Source organism: Haplochromis burtoni, unplaced genomic scaffold (genome assembly GCF_018398535.1).
Source record: "Haplochromis burtoni strain Fernald_Lab_line unplaced genomic scaffold, NCSU_Asbu1 Contig_24, whole genome shotgun sequence".
NCBI classification, from domain to species: Eukaryota; Metazoa; Chordata; class Actinopteri; order Cichliformes; family Cichlidae; genus Haplochromis; species Haplochromis burtoni.
Genome location: NW_024582385.1, coordinates 2116649 through 2140256, shown reverse-complemented (window position 1 = coordinate 2140256; position 23608 = coordinate 2116649). Strand labels below are relative to the sequence as shown.

At 43.1% G+C, this 23608-nt stretch overlaps 1 protein-coding gene and 1 long non-coding RNA gene across 7 annotated transcripts in view; one reads left to right on the top strand and one right to left on the bottom strand.

Moving 5' to 3' along the window:
• auts2a (activator of transcription and developmental regulator AUTS2 a) overlaps nucleotides 1–23608 on the top strand; it is a 345887-nt gene that overhangs the window by 262102 nt on the left and 60177 nt on the right. The window lies entirely within an intron of this gene.
• On the bottom strand, nucleotides 7107–7574 carry LOC121814182. Its single transcript, XR_006054167.1, has 2 exons — nucleotides 7494–7574; nucleotides 7107–7379 (listed from the first exon to the last, which is right to left on the bottom strand). It is a non-coding gene; the product is annotated as an uncharacterized LOC121814182 (long non-coding RNA).

The window sequence follows — 23608 nt, the reverse complement described above, 5'->3', positions numbered from 1 at the left end:
TCCAGTCAGAGAATGTTGCATATAATTAAATGTTTGCTTGATGCATAAACTTAAAAGATTAAAACTAATAAAACAAGTTTTAAAAAGAGACTTTTCCATTTGATTACATTTTGTATGATGGATTATGTAGAAAAAGTAGAATTGGGCTGAAAGATCTATCGCTTTATCACCTGTTCAGGTTGTAAATCGTGTTTTTAAAAAGTAACTAAGTAATTAGTTACTTTTGAAAATAAGTAATCAGTAAAGTAACGGGATTACTTTTTTAGGGAAGTAATCGGTAATTAGTTACTGATTACTTTTTTCAAGTAACTTGACCAACACTGGTACCGGGCCGCGAGAGTTGCGGCTCGGGTGTGAATTTTATGGTTTTCAGGGTTTTATCGTTAACTTGGTTTCCCTGGGTCTTTCCCGTGTTGTAGTTGTGCGTTTTATTTTGAAAGAAATATCTCCGCGTTGCCATAGCGACCAGAGAGGAGGACGTTACTCTCAGTGTTGATGCCTCATTTCAGGACGCTGCTGAAGAAGTTACACAGTGAATTCGTGTTTATTATTATATTTACAAAATACCACCGTTTTTGTTTTGGTCGTATTGTTTTATTTTGTTGTATTTATCCGCCACACCTTAAAGGCCGGTCTGTGAAAACACCGTCTGATATTAAACTGGTCCGTGGAGCAGAACTGTTTGGGGGCCGCGCTGCTCTACAGTATTGTACGATCCCTGCTGAGTAAATCTGGAAGAATCCAAAAACAATCGTTCTTGCAAAAAGCCAAATCAGGACACATTATTCTTGGTTCTGTATTTATTCCTGAACTCTCATTCTAGAAAAACTGTGTAGAAAAAGTAAAAAATAAAAAAACAAATATCACTGGCCAAGAAGGGCCCACGTTTGAGGGAGCCTACATCTGTGTGACCGGCACAGTTTATTGTGTTTATGCAGGGGTGAGAAACAAATGGTGCTGTTGGTGAACATGTATAGAGCCTGTCATTAAACAAAGCTGTCTTAACTGATTATACCTCAAATCCAGTTTGGTGACCTTTCTGTCTGGGATTCATTTTCCTGAAAGTGAAGATGCTGAAAGACTTGAAAGAGCCCCCACCTCCCAAAAAAAACAAGAAATAGTTTCAGCCCAGAATGTCCCAGTTGGAGCATCGTAGATAAACTGGTTAATGTACATAAAAACTACGAGTTGCAGCATTTAGAAGCAGTTTTTCGTGCTTTGGTGATGCTCGGTGCTTTTAGTTTACAACCTGCTCGAGTCTTTTCTAAGCATATTGTTTCTGGAAATTAACTTGAGGCTCTTTTAACACCGTGGTAAAGGCTCATTAAACAACCCAGATGGTGCTTTCTAGTGTCATCCTAATAATAGCGCAGTGTTTTAGTTCTGATGGCCCTGAAGGCCTCTGCGCCTCTTCCCCACATCTTCCTTCTGTCACACACACTCAGGCTCACGCCCTCGGCCCCCGCGTCGACGGGACGAGCCGAACAATAACCACGCGCCAGCTGATGCGTGATCCATGGGTTTGACCCGCTGACCCCAGGACACATTGTTACAGCCTGTTTACATTGTACAAATTGACAAATGTTTTCATGAGGCCTTTTGTCCGGCTCCCAGAGTCTTTTTCTCTCCCTCTCTGGCTTTCTCACTTCCTCTGTAGCCGGTTCATCCTTCCTACCTCGTTACACAAAAGATCACCTGAAAGGACCCCAGATGAGAATAAGGAAGAGTGGAAAGAGCACATTTATATTCTTGCCATGTTCTTAGACATTAGGGGGGCATCAAGGTGCAAATACGAGTCAGACAGCTCTCATAATGAAAGAATCGAGACGCATTATGAAATAAGTGGAAGTGACCAATGAAGAGAGATGCTGCACTAGCTGCTTTGAATTCCAATTAGGCTAACTGCTAGAGAGTGAGGGGCCTCTAATGTGTTGTGAGTCGCCGTGGGGCTTGGATATGAAGACTGAGACTCACGTAAAGGTCAGCGTGGCAGCGGTCGGCAGGTCACAGGAAATAGACTCGAGCTTCTTCTCAATGCATCAAAAGGGAGATATGAATATCAGATAAATACAGACCTGCTCCCTTTTTCCCCCGTAGCCCCAAGATATGTTCAGCATCTCCACAGAGGGGTGGCAGGGGTGAAAGGGTGGAGCGAGCACCACTATTGAAGAGGGTGGATTATCTCATGAAGGGAAATCAATTAGAACGTTACGGTGGACTGTGAACATTTATCCATTTAGCTTGACCACTATTGAATTTCCATGATGGGCTTTGACTGTTCAGAGGGAGAGATCAGAGTTAATGGCGATTGTTCTGCTCTCCTCCAAATGTATTATCTGCCTCATTCAATGAGGGACACTTCATCAAACCAGAGAGAACCCCGCGGCCTATTGATAGATGGGCTTTGTGTGGGGTTTGAAGAAGAACGATGAGGCATGGGGCTTTAAGGCTGAGGGGAGAAACGGGAGGGAGTGTGGGGTTTGACGGGGGTGGGTTGTCACAGATGTCCAGCCCTTTGAAAGAAAATTAAACAAGTACCTCATTAGCCGACGCTTCAGTGCTCCCTGGAGGTGGCCACTGAGCCAGGCTTTTTAATGAGCTGGGAACTTAAACGCTGCCAAAGTTTACCCCGGCCTTGCCTTTCTCCGTTAGGCCATTGGGAAGAGCCGTGCCCTCCCCCTTCGCCCTGGTCACTTCCACCCCCCACCTCACCCTGGCCCTCCTCTTCCATTGAGGGCTGCTCATGCAGAGGAGAGAGAGGCACCACGCTGATTCCCTGCCTTTCAGCTCCAGAGAGGGGGGATAATGCTGTTTTTGTACCACGCATCCAGAGGAATTATGTGCGCTAATTTGATTAGGGGAAGATTTGATTAACTGGAAAATGAGGGCTTTGCTTAGACTTTCACACGCTTAATTTATCCCTTGCAAAGCAGACGCAACATTGTGTCATGAAACTCAGAAGGCATATGAGAAGCCCATTCAGCAGCTAGATGGCCCTTTCAGACTCAACAATATCTAGGACTGCCACGGTTCAAATTGGGATAATCAGTTTAGAGCTTTTTGCTTGGCCTTAGAATACAAATTGCATTTGGCATTAACAGTGAAAAGGTTCAAAGGATAATGAGATTAATGTAGCAGGGAACTGAGCTAAGGCAGAAAATTTTCAGAAGAAAATGCAAGACTAGTGGCATTGTTGCACAAGGTGGATGTGGGGAGTTTTTCCTTCCCCTTCTATGATTTATGTTTTTCTGATTCCTACTGTGGTTGCTAGGAGATTATGATAATGCTTTGGCAGCAAATGTCAATCAAAAGATGCAGTGTGTCAAACACAGAAACTGTAGCAGCGTTTAACACACATGCGCTGCACGCAAATTTACATTCCTGCGCATAGTCAAAGGGCTATTATTCTGTGATGCTTTGAATGCGTTTAGTGGTTTCTGCTTGCGTCTATGATCCCTTTGTATACTCTGAAATGGCCACAGGGACTGAAGGAGCTGAATGCTTTGCTTTTTCTCCTTTTAACATGCAGCCATGAAGGTCGTATTACTGCGCGGTGATGATTACATTTGAATGAAAAGTGACTTCTTCTGGGAGAGAGGAGAAAAAAAGAGCCACGGGCAGGCTTGATCTTTTTTCTGATCTAAAACCCTACACTGAGTGACCTTCCCCTCTGTCTGCCTCTGTCTGTGCTCAGCGGTTCTCTATTTTAAACAAATAGCTCTTTTATTTTACACAGGGATTGCCAGGATTACCTTTTAATAAGGGCTTAGCCGCTCTCCAGCAAAACATCCCTGCCCCAGCGCTGGGCCGGCCGGCTCGAGCCCAGCCCATAATTATCCGCAGCAAACTGAAGGCCCGCGTTCCTTCAAGAGCCCATGTGAGCTCGGTTATTTATTTTTTCCCTTGTTTTTGTCGCCTGTCACACTGCCAGTGTGCAAGCTTTGAATTGGGACGCTCTGAATGCCAAGAATTTATCTAAAAAAGAAAAAACTAGCAGAGATGAGAGAGGGAGGCGGATGGGGAGAGATGGAAAGAGAAATGTGAAAACCCAAACAGATGAGCTGTCTCCTGTTGGACTTCACTCCATCTTCCCCATCTGTTCACCCCAGTTTTAATTAAATCTACAGAGATGAGGATTTTTCCCTCTCATGCTACCTATCTCGAGCTCTTTCCCTTGCTATTCCACTCTCCCGCTTGCTCCCGCGCTGTGCTGAAGTGACGGTGGGCTGATGCCAGCGTCCACTCATCTCCCCACCTTGCTGCCAGCTGCTAATGAGAATGAGCCAGGGTGGCACGAGGAAGTTGCCAGCTATTATGAGCTGTTAATGAGGAGCATTCGAGAAAGGCCCGGCCTAGGCCTCCTGCCATGAGTGAGTGCTGCCTTTATCTCCTGCACGCAGAGATGCATACTGTACACAAGCACACACACTTTGTTGGACATTCATACATATTAAATCGGGCTCTGTTAACACCTCTAGAAACAGAGCATTCACGCCACACTATTTAGCACAAAGCAGCATATTTTAATAAGCTATTTCCCAGGTGATGTGCTCGTGTTCGGTTGGATAACCTCCCCCAGCCTCATGTAGGAATCCTCTGTTCTTTGCTATTGACACGCTCCTGGCAGGCTAGTCCCCTATTACCATAATGGCCTTCACGTCTCGTCCACGGGCCAACCCCCTGTCAGCCAATCGCTGTGCGCTTCACCTGTTCTTGGCCGGGAAAGCGAATCCGGCTGAACCTGTTGACCGTGCGATGGAGCAGGTTGTGAGGACGCGCTCTCTGTTCAGGTTGGCACGGTCACCTGAACTCTTTGTTTGCCATGTTGGCTAACTGTAATGTGAAACGGGGCCAGTGGCCTCTGCTGATCGAAATCCAAGAGAGATTTCACTGTATTTGATTACCTTTTGATTAGCTCACTTTGCCTTCCATGTGAATTTCGGGAGCTATAAATGCAAATTGTATCCTGATGATGCTTGCACTCCTTCGCACCACTTTTCTTTTTGATAATGTCCGATTGGCCACTTCAACAACTTGTAAGTGCACGTCCCAGCTAAATGCAGGCGTTCTATATTCAGGATTATTTTGCCTTTTTTTAAGCATGTACTTCTCATCCTCTCCGCCTCTGAAATGCAATCATCTGTCTTTTCCCTTTGTCTCACCAGCCTGTGCCAAACGGCTTTTGCGCTGTTGAGCGACTGAGGCTTGCTCAGCACTGGAGTTCCTATCACTTCATTTGCATTGTGGTGGCACTTGAAGCTCTGTAAATGCTTTAACAGCTTGCCATTTGCAATTATAAGAGAAGGGCTAGACTTTTAGCAGCACCTCGGGTTAAGAACAATCACATGACACCTCCCAAGCTGAGGCCACACTTTTTTACTGTGGCTGCAAAAGCAAACGCTGTTACATTATGTTGTGTTAATAAGACCAAGTCTATCACCTCCGTTGTTGTGCCCTCTGTTGAAGTTCTTTTGCTTCACTGATTAACACTGATTATGTACAGTATGATTATGTACAGTATGATTATGTACAGTATGACAAAAGTCTTCTTTTGATGTTAGATGAATGTCGAGTTCAGTTCGATCATTTCTTGTACTACCGTGCACATTATTACATCGCACATTTGGATCTGTAGCTGAAATAAAGGTTGTATCCGATTACATTAGTGGAAGCGCCAAAAGATTTAAAATGGTGATGTCACAACATCCTGGTAGCCGAGTAATTATGAAAAAATGAAAAACATCTATCGATCCGTTGGCGGTACAGTGAGGGTTAGACACGTTCTTCAGGTTGTCGCGGCTCTTTGAGCTCAGTAGCTGCTACACTGCAGACTCAGCGTAGCTGTCCACTTTGTGGTGACAGTGCTCAGATGTTGTACCTGATATCCCCGTGTTGGTGTTGTTCCATCATAGCGTTGGTCCGGGATAATATTGTAACATCCCGATTAGGGATGGGTATCGTTTAGGTTTTATCCGATACCGGTGCCAAATCGGTACTTTTGAAACGGTGCCGGTGCTCAAACGGTGCTTAAAGAATGGAGAACACAAAATTGGTCCAAAAACCTCTCATGTTCAGCTGTTTTTTGTAAAAAGATAACAATGTTAGCCTTTTCTGCAGCTATAGGGCATATATGGTATCACTCTTGGCTGGAAGCAGTGCTTAAACAATGGAAAAAACACAAACTTTGTCCAAAAACCTCTCATGTTTAGACTGTTTTCCCCTTTTTCTTTGGTCATTTTAGCCTTTTTGGCCAGGGTGAAGGGAGTATCTGCCATCAAACAAGAAGACAGCCGCATGTAGCTATGATGATGTTTGCTAGTTCACCTTACATGCATTAATGTAATAACGTGGTTAGCCTACTCAACGTAAATTACACACGAACAACATTAAGCTACTCACGCAGAGAAGAACGGCTGCTGCTGCATCATCATCCTCATCATTTCTGCTACACTGGCAGGGCTAGGGGCCAGGACTCTCCTCTTCGGGTTTTTGGGGATGTTGCTAACTCCGGGTCCGATAACAGGCACCACACCCGCAGTAGATGTGCTCGGTGTGAGGTCTCGCAGCAAGCTATCAAATACGGCGCATTTCTCGGCTTTAAAAAAACGCTATGCGTCGCCAGGTGTTTCATCGGATTCGCAGGTGTTACCTCCTTTGACAGTATCACAGTATCAGCTTACCAAAGACAGACAACAGAAGAATGTGGGAGGAAAAAGGAAGCAAGGGCGGGCATCCAACACGCTAACCAAGAGAAGACGTCAGGATGTTCAATGTTCATGATCTTACTATTAAATTAGAAAAGTAGTGTTACTGTAGTTAGAGCCGTTTCTAGTATTAAATTGTCATGGCTTCAGTTTTTTGACTTATTAGAGATTTAACTGAAAACCACATCAGGTAATTCTCTGTGGTAAATGAAACACCCTCTGTTAGTCTTTATTATAGTACTCAAAAAATCAGGATGAATGTACTGTAGAAATTAAAAATTAGTTTACAGATATTAGTATTGCATGGAATTAATTTTTCATGGTAAACCTGAATTTCAATATATAGATGGATAGATGGGTTTTAAAGTCATAATAAGATATTGTTCGTGCACAGAAACAATATTTGAAACATTTTCTTTATTCTGCATTGAGAGCAAACGCTGACAGAGGCATAGCTTGCACACTTACAGTGTGCTGATGCAAAGCTTTGTGTAAGATTTAACTTTTTCCCCCCGGGAGAATCCTCCTGAACCAGTTAAGGTATTTTGAGATATCTGTATAGACATTGGGGACATCCTGATAGTCACACTGTCCCAAGTTTTCACCAATCGCCTTGTTGAAAGAAACAATACCGACAGCCATTCCCTTGCAGACCAGAGGGCCACCAGAATCACCCTGTAAGGAGGAAGTATTTACTTTTTTCATGTGATACTTAATGCAGAGTGCTCATATATTTTTCAACCACAGAGCTGTTAGCAAGAATTTTCAAGGAAAGGACAGAAAACATACCTGACACGATCCTTTATTTGTGTTGTATCCACCTGCACAGATAATATTGGGAGGACTTTTGTATCCAGGAACCTTTTGAGAAAAAAAGAAAAAAAAAAGACAGTATCACAGTATCAGCTTAAAGCACTTGTTGCTGCTGAGTTTGCATCTTTTGCTGTGAAGTACAGCCAGACTTTGACCACTTCGCCTTGGGCATTTTTAATCTGTAGCTCTGCTCTAAAAGAACGTACGTACCTGGACCCGCCTACTATCCTCGGAAACGTAAAATGATTGGCTGGAATCCAGAGTGTGTGACATCTCGGAAAGAAAAAAGCACCGAAATGTGTGCTGCTTTTCGGTCTGGTTACTGCCGTTTATGTCAGAACTGATACCGGTACCCATCCCTACTCCCAATGATGTTGTTGTGATGTCACGGCTTTGGAATGTGGAGGAAAAAGAAGAAAAAAGAATTTGTTTATAGAAACGTCTCTCCTGGAAAAAACTGTAAGCATTCCAGGTACTCTTTTATTTATGCAACAAATATGTTGTCATGTTTACAGTTTACTCCAAATTTACATCACACATGTTTTGCTTGTGATAGGTAATACTGTTATAAACTAACTGAATGCTCAGACGATGTGTTGAGGGTTGACCAACATTGTTATGATGAAGCTGCTCTGTTAAAATGTGATGCTGCACGTTGACTCACAGGTGTATTCTCAGTGCAGTTTGGTGCTGTGCAAAATACTATGTTACTATATGCCCTATTAGAGGTAACACACGAGTCTATTTATGTGCATTAATTGCTTATCATGCTGTTGCATCTACTCCTGTGCCAGTTTTAACCGCCCCCACCTTGCACTAACCTGGTTCACACTCACACCAACTTTTAAAAATGTTGTTTTCATCATTGACAAACTAAAGTACAGGTATCTGATTTCCAGTCAAGAAGAAAAATACCCGGGTGTGCACTAAAGCGTAGGCGTATTTTTAACTTATTGGCAAGCAAACATGGAAACATTACATCTGTACTTTGGAAGAGGCAAAAAATGTAATTTAAGCTTGTGTGTGTTTGTTTATGTCAGGCGACAGCCAGTGTTCTTGTCACAACTGTTATGTCAGGTGGTGGCACAGCTAATGTCTCCGTGGTGGTGATGAGCATCAAATCTGACGTGACGGAGAGAAACATACTCCTCTGCAGTGACAGTAAAACAAGTGCTGTCATTGTCCCGTGTCACATGCTCGTCACGTGATCACGACAGCCAGATTATTGGCAGCGGGCGCCATAGTTCGCTCAGGGAATTCAGCACTTAAAGTGTTGGGCTTGTATCATATAATTAAGATCTTGATAAAATAAGCGTCTGCTGGAAGACTTATTTTAGAGACATACTGACCAGAGATGCAACAATTTACTCATAGACGGATGAAAATGAGAGGATCATTAAAAAGATGGTTTGTTTTTCCTACGAAACCACACAAAAGAAGAGGTGGACTGGCATGGCAGCGACTGCCACCAGCTCTTTCATCTACAGGCAGGATTTAGCATGTTTGCACTGAGCATGTATTTGCACTCTGCTTTGGCTGAAGAGAAAATTGGGGCCAATATCAAAGGAAATATTTCATAGTTTACGGGCAGCAGGGCTGCAAGGCTTTCTGTATTCCTTTGTGTCAGTCTTGGTGCTTTTTCTGTTGGAATAAATGGTACATAATTCGTTCCTGTTTGATTTTTTCTGTTTTTCCTAACGTTTTGGGTTTTTTTCTTTATCTCTGGGCTTCGGGTGGTGCGTGTGGAAGAGAAGAAGGAGTGTGTACTTGTAATAATTAGTCTGAGGCTGGACATTAGAATAATGTAAACAGTATCTGTGAAAGTGAAAACATTGCGCTTCGCCAGTTTACATTTGTTTGCCCGAGGGCTTGTATTTTTCAAACGCTCCGCACAAATTGTTTCATGCATTTGGTTTGAGAACTGCAAAATCTGACATCCTGAATAACTCAGCAGCATGCCCACACTGCCTTTGCCTTCCAGTAGTTTGTTTTTTCCTCTGGTGTCCTGTCCAAAGTGGATAATTGACAACAGCAGCAGCGTGAAGTCCAAACCGAGGCCCTTTCCAGCTTCAAAGCTTTCTCACGTCCAAAGGAGCTCAGACTTAGAGCCCCAGCACTGTGTCTAAGCATCTTCAATTCCTTTCACACACATTGGGAATCATTGATTCTTTAGTCGATTGTTCTAGTCTAGTCATCAGGAAAAGCCTTGCCTGTCAGTAGTGAGAGCAGCTGCGAGTGTGTGTGTGTTCCTCTGTGTAAATGAGTTCCAGCTAGATTTAGTGGAGGCTTTTAGTTGTAGGCGAGGCTGAGCCCGTGGCACAGCCAGAACAGGTTGAGTTTCAAAGGGGCTTATCAGGGGAATTAGGCAAGCCTTTGGAGTTTGAGCGTAGCCTAATTTCTGGTGACCTTTCCTTGGCTCTGGTTTGACTTTTTGTGGTGATCAGCAAGTGCTCTAACAAGCTTTTCCGTCTGTGTGGCTGGGGATTACTGTGGAACTGCCGTGCCCTCCCCTGCACTCGCAAGAAGCCATCTGTGGTGAGGAGAGATTAGGTGAGAGAGCGAGCGAGCAGAAGTAGGCAATACCCTGAAGGGGCATTGTCACGCCTGTCTGTGTGTTGGTGAGGATTCTGCGCTTGTCAGAGTCTCCTTTTGTGACAAATTGGTATGTTTTGTTCTGCCATTTTAAACCGTCAGGCGCTGGCAACAGTATGAACCTATTATTCAAGCGTTCGTGGATTTTTGACTCTTTTTTTTGGTTATTTATTTATTTTTATGTATTTTTTATGGGAGTGCCTTTCCTCCTTTTTTTTCTTGGACTATCGCCTTGATATTCGTTTCACCTTGTGTTTGGCGTAGAAGCTACGATTATCATTACTTACAGAAATGGCTTAGAGGTGTCTAAGGTAAGGTTTTACTTTGTTTCATCACTTCTTACTGGACCTCATGTAAAATACTTTCATGAGACGCGCATCAGGTGCAAAACTTTTCCAATGTGAGTTCATGAATCTGGCATTTATTACCAAACTGTTCCTAATGCAGTGTCACTATTTAGTACCATTTAACGCTCGTGTTTCTTTGTGTGCGCGTTAATATAACAATATGCAGATACGACGTTATGTCATCTGATTACATTCATTATACTTCCACAGATGATCTTTGTTCACGAACCCCTGCCGTGTTAACAATTGAATTGATTGCATTTAATCAGAACACTTTTGAATTAATTATGGAAACAGAATGTCACGTCTCTCGTAATTAGACACTGGATAGCTTGTTGACTGAGTGAAAAACACAACAATGCTGTTTTTGCTCGCAGTACTATGTGAAATAGTCGAGAGGTCGTGAGGACGATGATTCTCCTTTAGCAACACACATAATGTGGAAGTGTTTGTTTGTTGTTGTTTATTATTTTTACTCAGTTTTATCATTCATAAACCGGCTGACATGTTGTCTGTGGCGGACGAGACCCAGATGATTTGCTGGGGAAAAAACGCTTTTAATTAATCGCACAATTTTCTGTAATTAATCGCGATTACTTGATCAACAGCCTTTATATAACTTTATATTTGAGCTTGTAACAGACATTTATGCAATGTAATGAAATAAATGTAGAACAAACACAAAGAATGTTAAATGCTTAAATTCAAAGAGAATTTGAATAGTTCAGTCTTTTACAGGCTCTCTCCTGTGAAATGCAACTAAACTAATATTTAATATATATTAGTTTTGTCAAACAATTAAAGTGTTTAATCAGATTCATCACAGGGTTACTGTGGATTCATTTTGATTAATCATGATTAAATATCATTTTTATTCTATATTAATCACTTCATTAATTAATTAATTAATAATTTCATTTTGCATGAGCAAACAGACTCGAGAAAAAAGGGAAAATATACGAACTTAACATGTTTATTGAACATTTGGAACATTCATGTTGACAGAAACCTCTGTAAACATGTATCCTCTCTCTGTCACTCCTGGGGAGGCTTCAAGTCCTTGAAACGAGGACCCAAAGCTGTGTAAAGGTTGTCAGTGATGTTAACAGGTCTGCAGTTTGTTGCAATCCACTCGGCGTCAGTCGATGTGTCCGAGGTCGACTTACTGAGTCCGCGATGCTCCGTGAGGGGTTTGTCCAAGCTGGGTGACGCGTTAGCCAAAGTGCTAGCAGCATCCTGGCTAACGTATGCTTCGCGTCAATGTGATATTTTAAGCTGGAAGCGCTTCGGTGAAAATTCCTTTTTGCACAACGTCCATGAGACTTTATGTCGGTCGACTGTTCCGTCTTCTTGGTTTTTAATACTCAAATTTCCCATCGAGAGGCCGATGTGCGTTTATCATCTTCCATATTGAGTTGATTGGTTAGAATAGAATAGCCTTTATTGTCACTGTACAGATTACAACGAAATTGGAGTGCCGCTCCCTTGGTGCAAGTTTCAATAATAAATATAAATGTAAAATATAAAAAGAACAAAAAAACCCAAAAAAAACCCCAATTGTAAGTACTCAAACAATAGTATGTACAATATATACAGGATAGCAGCATTAATATAATGACAGTGACGGTGTGGAATAGGTTCACCATACTGTCACTGTCATTATATTATGCTGGTTCAGTCACTACCAGATCAACTGCCCGTTTGTGCGAAGGTAACTCTGCTTGGACAAACTGCCCGAAATGCGCTGACAGAAACATTTCAGGGATTTTGAGTCACTCTGCTCCCCAGATGGGTCAATTTTTTTAACCGCGTTAATCGTGATGACGGCTTAATTTGCGTTAACACGTTAATTTTCACAGCACTACTTTTAACATATCTGTCACCAAATATATTTTGACTGCTTAAAGCTTTGGGCTTGTTTTTTGTTGTTGTTGTTTCTTTGTAAGTGCACATGCTGCGAATTTTGTGCTTCTGGCCTGGATTGCACACATAAAGGTTATTAAAGAATGAAATATTTTTTATTGCATTTAACTTGCAATAAACACACACCAAATAAAATTACTCTTTTGCAGTTTCCATATAAATGCGTAATAAAGACTTACTGATAGTCAGCAGCAACACATGTTGCTTTAACATCACCTAATGCTTTTCCTTGGAGCTGCTGTTCTCTGCAGACACACTAACCAATCAGCTGTATGCATATCTGATTCTGTGCCAGTCTGCAGCTGTCTGTGCACCAGCAATGTAAGCGTGATCTCAAACACAGTTACTGGTTCACTTGGTACCAGTATGCATGCATTACCTTATAAAGCCAGTCATCTGTCAATATAACCAGTTGCCATAGTTTCCCACTCGTTACATTTTTATTGTACTTAAACCAGCTTAGGTGTAATTTCCATTAAAGCTACAATAATATTTGCAAGTAACTAAACTAATATTTAAAAAGATATTACTAGCTAACCTGAAAGCTGTTTTGTCTGAAAGCTGCGTTAGAACTGGTTTGAACTATGGTTTCCTGATATGGGCTGGGAACACTAAAGGGAGAGTCAGTACCTGTTAGTGTATCCCTTTAAGAATGGGTACAAGGGTGGGGAGAGAAGAGCCTCATCATCATCATGCAGGAGTCATCTGGGTAGCCTCTCCTCCCTCTCTACTGCATTATCATAAAAAGTGATTTAGGACTGATTGATGCAAATGGCCCTCTGTTCTTTTCTATCATTAACGGGTCCTTCGCTGTGGCCACAGGCGGTGATTAAAGCTGTCATTTCCAGCTACTCATTAAAGGAGAGCGCCAGGCTGTGGGAGGGATTGAGAGAGGGTTGGGGAGGAAGAGAAGGAGGAAGGAAGAGAGGGAGGACGGCAGGCTGCAGGAGGAGAGATGGAACCATTTTATTCCTGAAGAAGTGCCGTGTAGTGGAACCGGCTTTCTGGGGAAAAAAGAGGCAATGTTTTCATAATTGTTGTATTCCACCCAGTCTGCTGTATGCAGCGGTCCAAATTCATTACAATAGCATCTTTTATGAGTCCCCAAATGCTTTTTAGTTTAGCCTGCCAGTCGGGTTGCTTATAAAAAAAGCGGGGCGAAAAATAGCAATAACAAGCGACAGTAGGGTTCAAATCGAAGTCACTTTACAGTCTAATTTTCACATTTTGTGTGGAACCAGGAAAAACTTGTGACGCACATAACTATGAAAAAAAATCAATACAACTTTGTTTTTTATTTCTGTTTTGCTCGTGGTTATAAATCACCAACAACACTGTCAGAGAAAGTGAAACTGTTGACAAACGGCCCCAAATGCTGAAGTGTGTCTGCAGCCGCCCCATGACTCCTGGCAAAGACATTATTCTGTGTGGCTCGCACTTACTCTTGAACATGAATGAGTGCGTGCTTGTGTGTGCTGCTTGCCGATAGGAACCTTATCTACTCTAATGGGGGCGGTTCTTGGCTGTGAGGCTGTGAGATCCGAAGCTCCAGCTGAGCTTTCCTCTGCGGGAGCCTACAATATCACCATGTCCTGGGGACCTGTGCTAATGGCCTGGGGTGCCCTTACTGCTATTGTGCCCAGCAGGCCCACCACTCCATGAACATACACAACCCCAAGCTGTCTCCATCTGTACCCCCTACATCTCTTTTATCTCTCAGTACAATCCAGTCTCCCTCAGATAGCATACTGAGCTTCTGGTCTGGGTGCGCCTGGCTTAAAGCAATGGGACCGAGGGGTTTGGGGGATTGGAGAAGACGATGAATGGGAGAAGATATGTTTTCTTAGTGGCGCAGCACCAGGGCACTAAGCTTCATGCAGAGAGGTCCATCAATCGACATCATTTTGGAGCGAAGGTTTCCTGGCCTAAGATGCGATACCCCTGTGCAGACCCCACAATGCATGCTGCTGGGGTTTAGCCCGTTCGTCTAGTACCTAGCTGTGGCCAGCACATACACTGTGTTCTCACAGCATTTTCCTGTCCACATGTGAAGATGAAAAAGAGCTGATTGGTGCCTAATCCTCTTTAAAAGGGACAGCATTTGGGAAGAGGTGAGACTGTCAAAGTGTGAGATTGAATTATTTACTTTTTACCTGAGTGGGTGAACGAGTCGGTGCTGTGCAGGATGGCTTCCAAGATAATAGTGCAGATTTCTTTTGAGATACATTAGAAGCAATTAGTCACCAGATGAAAGTCCAATAATTATTTGCCAAAGGCAAACAACAGCAATTATTTAAGTGGAAATTACAAGCCAGTATGCTGACTTAGACTCCCTCGTCACACCTTAGCTGACACATTGCATTTGCACAGCACAGAATGCAGCATTTTGCTTGCTTTTCTTATTTAATAAGTAATCATGTTCAGTGTTAAGGTTCTGGAGATGTACTGTACCTGTGAAATCAATCCAAAAGCCCTTATGTAAATATTCCAGTTCTTTGGAATAACACTGTTTTCTATCTGTTTTTATTGCCCATGAAATCCAACATTTTTCAGTGGGAAAAGATGCAATAATCACCTGTTTAAGAGCAACGTGTAGGCACACATGCATGTGTGAAGGAAAGCCATAGCAGGGCCTAATGGTGCCATTAATTTTGTTCTGGAGAGTTTCAAGAAAAATGGATAGATTCCCCCTCCCCGCTTGCTCTCTAAACTGGTTTTAATGAAGAAGATAAAGTGGTTTCTCGAGTGTCTCACAGGCTCCCTGCAGTCACTTCATTTGACATTATTCTAGTGCAGCTGAATGGAGGTGGCAGCCCGCCGCCTCCTTGGCTACGTGTTGACATGCCAGCAGCACCCTCCCAGGGCTGCTATAATGAGGAACCAGCTTCCTCCCAGGGCTAGGACCAGGTGGGACCATTTCAGAGTTTGCACTGGTAAAGGAGGAAACGGACAGATGGAGCAAGGCACCCATTCTCCATCTGCAGCCTCAACACCACCTTAACTCGGATTATGTCATATGTCACATCATACCCCACTGCTGTTCCAGCTGTATCTGCAATTGCCTTAAGCCCTGGAGGTGCCCAGACAGCTGACAGTGGGATTATTACTCTCTCGAATATGTCTGCAGGGCCCACCTCTCTGGGGAGGCTCTGCCTGCAGACTGTGGTGCCCACTGAGGGAGGGGCTGACAGGGTCTTTATGACTAGACACTCTCTCTGGGGACCACTCGGGAATAAATTAGCATGGCCACAACCCTTCTGGCATAATGTGATTGGACATGAGGGAGGCAGCCCCACCCCTCACCCCTCCCAGAGGACAAGTGCTCAGTGCTCAACCTAATCTTTGTTGAGCATTAAAATACATGATCGCGCCTCCGGGGCATGCACAGAATCTGTCCTTTGTGTGCATTCATCCTGCCATCCACCCTGTAATCATAGATCATAAACTCTGTTGCTGAACCACCGTGGTATTAAAAAATATATATATATTGTTTGTGAGTTAATAAACATACTTGCTGATCTTGTAAAAGTTTTAAATTGTCTCCAGAGCCGTTTCCTGTCGTTTGTTTGGTGGCTAAATGTGAACCAGGGGAGAAAGGGAGGAGTGGAGCACGAGACCAAGGAGGAGAGTGGCTTAGTGTAAGACGTTAAATCCTAAGCTAAAATACATAGCCCTCAGGAGGTGCAGCTTCTTAACCTCAACCTGCTTGGTCTGATAAGACTGTTTCTTTGTTGTTGGCTGGAAAGTAATGCGGACTAGCTAAAGGCTATTAAAACAAGCTTTGCCTGGGAGTGGTTTATCAGGAGATTTCATCACTCCATCGTGTATTAAGAACAGAAACAAAGCCTCTCTGAACTGTGTTCAGCAATCAGACAAAGCAATAAATGCATATTTTTGGTTGCTCGTGTTTATTTTTAACTAACTAAAGGTACGTCACAGCCTGCCCCACCGGTGCAAATCCCCTCCCAGGATGAAACTGTCTGTGACCTCCAGCCAATATCACAGAAACGTTTCACCGGAATCTGCCAGCTGTTTTTCTGTAAGTCAGACTCCCAGCTGTCAGTGATTACTGCTGTGGACCGTGCCCGGAGCTTTGCCGACAGTCCCCTTTTGATTAGCAATTATCCAGAAAAAAGGCTAGGGGAAACTCAGACGCTCATGAGAACACGGCTTCAACCTGTTTTTCCATTGAGTAAAATTCTGTCGGGGCAGCCGAAGGTTGCCGTGGTTCACCGGGGTCCACAGCACCACTTGGCTTTGATTCCTTTATGCCTCCCAGATGTTGGCCCATATGGTTCCACTTACTCTACGGGGAAGGAAAATAAATGGTTTGTTTTTCTATTGTGGTCTCACTCATTATGCACTTATAAAACCAGCTTTTGAAGATTAGAAACGTATGCCTGTGTTGAGCCAGATATAAGCTGGCATGTTAGCATGGAATGTGTGGCTTTTCCTCTTTAAGCTCACATTTCCCTGAGTTCAGTTTTATTTTAAGAGTAACACAGATCAGTGCTGGAGTAGTGCATTATATATAGTTTTAGCTTTGCCCGTTTAGCCTAACCTCAGAACACTGATTCAAACCAAGAAATGTAATGTGCAACCTTAGCATGCATCTTTTGTTAAATGTGAAAATGTAAAACCCTGAGAGACTGTTATGGCAATAAATGATGGAGAAACGTACTTGTCTTTATAAGCTGTTAGATTTACAATAGGTCACCAAGATATCAGTTTAAAAGTGTTCTAAATGCTAAATATTTAGAATTAGCAGCTAATTTATATTCTGCATTAATACGGTCATGTGAAAACCGAACTACACCCTTATTTCTTCCACTGAAATTAAGAGAGTAAGCAGCAGCATCAGGTGCATTTGGTTTATTGATCACACTGGGACAATGATCCCAAGTCTCTCTATAAAAGCACAGGTGGACGTCCCAGCAAATTCACCCCAAGGTCGGCAATGCAAAAACCCAAGAGCTACATCTCCGACTCTACAGGCCTCACTTATCATGTGAAAGTTCATAATAATCAGTGTTGGGAAGGTTACTTAAAATGTATTCCACTACAGATTACAGAATACATGGCACTAAATGTAGTTTGTAACGTATTCTGTTAAACAATCACGTGCAGCTCTGAAAGTATTACCAACTAGACTGTTAAATCTTAAGTATAAAATATAAGTGAGTAACAGTAGGGTGGACTTTAGGTAAGGCTGCACATTTTGCACTGATCTCGTATAGAAAACTATTTCTGTGTCAGTAATGTTTTCTTTCTGTCTGCTTTCAGAACTGCACATGCTTATTTGCAGCTAGCAGGTTGTAATGCAGCCTTCATTAATTCTAATAAATCACACAGCAATAGTACATCGAAGATACTGAAGTGGCACATAACCCAGGTAGTTACCACAACTAAAACAAGCTAGCAGGAGTAGGCTAACGTTAGCTTTTAAAAATGAACTTAGTTCCAGATGTTTCTTTAGGTTGGAGTCTTTGGACGCTGAGAGCAGCTTGGTTGGTGGCAAACAGAGTTTGCATTGCACGGTCAGATTTCCAGTCAGAGCCTCTTATTGCCTGTTTTGTTTGCGTGGAATTACCAACAATAGAGAGGGGATAGCCTAACACAGCGGTCCCCAAACTTTTTTGCGCCACGGACCGGTTTATGCCCGACAATATTTTCACGGACCGGCCTTTAAGGTGTCGCGGATAAATACAACAAACTAAAACTAGTACCGAAAAAAGATTTATTCATAACACACGTGAAAAGACCCAGGAAAACCGAGTTAACGATAAAAACGATAACAAAATAACGCTGAAAACCGATAAAAACCCTGAAAACTAAACATTTCACACCTGAGCCTCAACTCTCGCGGCCCGGTACCAAACGACTCACGGACCGGTACCGGTCCGAGGCCCGGGGGTTGGGGACCGCTAACATATGAAACGGGAAAAGACAGAGGTGTAATCCATTTATTTCAACAAAGTAACTGTACTCTGTTTAAGAAGTAACTGTAGCGGAATACAGTCACTCATATTTTGTTTTTTAAATACGTAACACTGGCACATGTATTCTGTTACTCCCCAACACTGATAATAGTACAGTTAGAAAAGACTGAAAGGCTTGAAAGAAGAAGGTCTTTAAAAAAAGAATATGGCAGCACAGTTTAGGCTTAGCTTCTGTAAAGCATGGAAGGTAGTGGAGGGTTGATGATCTGGGCTTTTTTTGCAGCCACAGTTTCTGGACCATGGATGTACCAAAGTACTCTAGAGTCAGGTGTGAGGCCATCTGACCAACAGCTAAAGCTCGGCTTAAATTGTGTTATGCAAAAGGACAATGATCGCAAAGACACCAATAAATCTACAATGAAGTGAGTTAAAAAGAAGATCAAGATACTTCTTGCTGCTCAAGTCCAGACCTAAACCTCATTAAAATGCGTGACTTTTGGAGACCTGCGCATAAAAGAATGACCATAAGCCTCTATGAACTGGAACAGAAAACATATACCTTAAGTTATTGCTGCTAAACTTGTTCTACGAGCTTTTCCATGTATTCATAGTTTTCCACTTGGTTGTATGGAGCAATAACACAAAATTAGAACTGGAAGTTCATCAGACCTTTGCTTGCTCGACTGTTCCTCACGACCTCACCCAGTCTTACCTCCTGCTTACATAGAAAAGGAGTTTCCTCAACCATGTTTTCCTTTCAAACTGCTGCTTTCAACTTTTCTTTTGACTGACAACAACTTTACTCTTTGGCATTCCTTCCCATCCTCAATAACTCATTCCTCACTCTCACAGCTCTTCTGAGCATTTAAGGAAGTGTTAGTTCTGTGGGGTAGCAGGTGTTCCCAGCCTTTCCTGCCCTGACCTTTCAAGTGCTGGTCGTCTATCAGTGGGTGTCAGGCCTATAAGTAAGATTCAGCTCACCCGTCTAACTGAGAGGTCACCCTTCACTCCCACTGTGAAAGGAAGAGAGGGAACTAAAGATAAGAGAGAAGAACGTAGACAAGAGAGGCCCCTCTTCAGATTTTTTACCTTGGACTTTTGTGGTTCTTGAACAATGAGAGCACATCTGGCTGCTTCTCACTAGTTTGTCACAGTTGTCCCTCATCCTTGAAAGGAAGCGCCTGAGAGAAAAACAGGAGAAAGAGAGCCAGTGTTGTTCTTCACTCTCTACCTGGTTTGAAATAAAAGGAAAGTCCTTTGGATTGTGGGTGCGTCCTGCAGTCCAGCCGGAGGCTACATAGTATGGATCAATATAAAACGACATGGGCGCAAGCACGGGCTGTGTAAAGTTTCATTTAATGGATCTGTTTGTTTGTTTGTTTGTTTTATAGCTGGTCATAAAGACAAATGACAAGACAATATGAGGGCAGGAGCTTCTTTTCTTTTCCATAAAGGCTGTTATTTTTAGCCTGCAGTTCTGTGATGGACTCCTTTCAGCAGAACTGACAAGTCTTCTTTCAAATTAGAGCACCTTGTCAAAAGTACAGAGGGGCGGATGGATCTAGCCTATCTTCATTAAATGTTCTTTAATTGGCTTTGTAAGGAATAATCTCTCCATCTCTCTGAGCTCCACGGTTGGCAGGCAGGCTGTATAACGGCACCGCTCGTCTGTCAAAACGTCAGCAGCATCTCAAAAATGAAAGCGACACATGCCAGCAAGTTGTTCAACACTGTGTACAAATACTCCAGATCACACGTCAGTAGAAAGGCCTGTCATAATCCTCTTTCAAGGAAATTAGAGTTTAGGTAAACACAACTGTCATGTGCAGTGTTCCTTAGAAAAGTTTTTTCCCTTTTCTTAGCTCGTAATCTTAAAAGGACCCCGAGCTCAGAGTATAAGCACATTTCCATTTATCACACGGCATATCTTCTATTGTTGCCGAAGCGCTGACAGTATCCACAAATTTTGAAGGCCCCGGAGCGTTGGTGTTGTCAAATTGAAATGTGGGAAGCAGAATTGCTTCCCACCTGCGTAGCTCATAAAGCGCTCCAGGTCTTGCCTTGATGTGTGATAGAAGTGAGGCACCAAACAAAACATGCTGTGTCCTCTTCTGATTAGCAGACATCAGCGTGATCTTCCGTGTCCTTCACCGAGGCTCTGCGCTACCACAAATGCGCAGTGACGACCCAGCAAAATAGCAGCGAGCAACTTGCCAGCTTGTCAGTCAGTTTGCTCAGTCTTCTGTCTCGGAGCATTCTCCATCTCTGCACTGCATCCTGGAGCTTAATGGACTGTAGAGGTCTCAATTTAAAATGTGAACGTGCCCATCAGAATGTGTAACCTTGTTTGCCCCAGGTATTTAACACAGGACATCTAAAGGCGGTGGCTTTACCAAGGCATGTCACGGACAAATGAAAAGCTATTAGAGAAGACATGCCTGTGTGTGTGTGTGTGTGTGTGTGTGTGTGTGTGTGTGTGTGTGTGTGTGTGCCTCCCAGCAAACCCTCCAAGTCCCTCAATTTCCAGCCAGTGCATCAGTCCAAGCAGGAGATGACAGTGGCATTCTTTGTTTATCTACTCCGGGGCCGTGCTCCTCACGTCTCTTTCTGTTGCTGTGACAAGCGCAGTAAGCACTGGAGGAGAGATGGCAACGCGGTTATAACGGAGAAGATGCGTTTGTTTATTAAGACGGCTCGGGCTCTCCAGGCGAGGGCATTGCTGGATTTGTCTTCTGTTTTTTCTTTTCTGTGTATGTAGGAAAAATTCAAAGCTGCCATTCTTTGTCAGATTTGAATCACTTGTGAGCAAAGCTGACAAAGAATGGAAATTACTGTTTGTAAAACGGGACGTCATTGTAATCTAAATGTGTAAAGGTCAAGCTTGGCTCGAGTCGCACCGCAGTCTGCTCATAAACCTTTTGCAATTTTTTGTGATCCAGTAGCTCGATGGAATAAAGCAGAAATATACGTTTGGGTGAAGGTTAGGTTTAAGGCCCATGCACAAGCTGCAGCTGACAAGGGTCGAGTGAACTGCACATCAAGGGCCAAATAATAGAAGGTGAGGATTAGGTTACCAGTGAATCCATGTTGCTCACATGCACCTGGCTACGTGTTGTTTTGTTTCATCATCATTGGCCGTTACTGCATAAACCTAAGAATGAAGCACTCTGGCTCATAAAGCCCATTAATCAGTATGAATACGGCCTTTCAAAGTGACATTGCACCGGGCCGTTCGTGTCGGTGCCGGTTCTCGTGGCACTTGTCATCATAGCACTCTGCACATCCGCACAGGGGGAGAGGCTGCACCAGGCATTTTGCTTTTTAATGAGTATAGCGCTGAACACACGCGTTCCCCCGTCATTGCTCTAAAGAGCTTGATTGCAGATGCCGACGCTTCCGATGACAAAAACGACATCTGTGAACATCTGCTTTGGAAATTGAAGCTGGCCTTGGAACGGAACATTGACTTTGTTTTCTGTCTTTGTGGACCAATTAGGGCTAACAGATTTACACAGCCAGATCAATCTGAAAACAATAATGGCATTGCTGTTATTTCTCTCATTTGATAGCTGTGTGGCTCCATTGTGCCCATTAGCATTACAGAACAGCAAGCGCCCTGACCTCCAACATCTTCCCTCCATCTCATGCACATCCCCGGAGACGTTTTTCTTCCTTTAATCTAGCGAACACACAAGGCCGTGTATGTGTGTGTGAAAGAGTGTGTTTTTCCTCCCTTCCTTCTCCTCTCAGGCATCCTTGCTACAGTTAATTAACAGTTATTAGTGTTAGCGCAGAGCACCGGATAAGATGTCACAAATCATCAAGTCTCTAGGTGCAGTTCCAGCAATTAAGAGCTCTGTCGCACCTTCCCTCTCCACAATCATTTGGTACGCATCCAGATTCCTTTTTAGACCTGAAAGAACTAATCAAATCATTTCTGCTCAGAGATTCTGTCATTATTTCAAGCCCTAACCATGTGAGACTCCCAACTTTTGATTGCACTTATGTCCTGCTGGCATTTGTAAACCCAGAGATAAGGAAAGATGTAGGTACAGTTAGAAAGTGTTGCTCAGTCAAATGCCTGTGCATGATGTAATGATGTGTTTTTAAAAGGTTATTAAGAGATGGGGCATCAGATTAAGAGTGTTTATTTGCTCATTTTAATGCTGGCTGTGACTTCTCTGCTGCGATCAATTTGTCATCCCTCTAAATGGAAACTTAATTGCATCCGTCTGAAGTAGAGACCTTGAATCGTGCTTCTTGTTGTTTTCAGCAGCCAGTCCTTGCCCTAGCTTTTATTTATTTCCTTTCTTTTGTGCTTGATATAGAGTCTGGCCTCTTACCGTCCTAGGCCCAGAAGTGTTACGCAGCAGAGTGCTACTCAATGGTGCCAAAGGTTAGCTCTGTTAAATGAGCAGCAGTCACTAGATAACTTGCAAGTATTAGTATTAACGCAGAATGTCCAAGGTCAGTGCAGTGCGTGTACGGGCTAACTAGGCCATGGCAGTTCATCAAATGTAAAATGCTTAAGTCTGGAAAAGCTCAGTTTGGCCTAAAAATAGCAACATGACGACAGAGTATTAGGGCCAAGCTGGTCTGGTCAGAAAGAGAAACCACACAAACTTGGAAGAGTTTGCCAGATTTGTGCGACATGAAATAGCTGGCAATGAACAGATGCAAGGATAGTGATGAGGCAGGTATGTTGTATCACAAGATAGTTCATCAGGTAGTTTTACTTTAATCTGCACTTTTTTTCTCAAAATAGTCATTTGAATTTAGTCTTGAAATTTTGACTTACCGTATTTTTCGGACCATTAGGCGCACCATGATGAATTCTCTCTAGCTGCTCTATTCCCATGTTGTTGCAGTATATTAATGACTAACCTCATATTGTGGATGGATTATCTCAGTTGTTCTCCTGACTGAAGTTTGGTCCGTTTATAGCATCCTGCCATGCGATTGCATTTTTCCCTAACCTACAGTGTACATTTTAGGACATCGTCAGGTGTCAGGAAAAAGTTGTAAGGTCTTAGGTCTCAGACAAAAAAATGTCAGGTATCAGGAAAAAAGTCATCAGGTATCAGGCAAAAAAATGTCAGGTCTCAGTTCTCAGGAAAAAAGTCGTCAGGTCTCAGAACACGAGCTATCAGACAGAGAGAAAATCTTCCTGCAGGTGGCGCTGTTGTCATGTGCCAGCCGAATTGACTTCCAAATACGTCATCAACGTGTGACAGTGGAAAAACGTAACGTCATTGACCTCACCAGAATTCTACCACAGTTCATGCTCCTA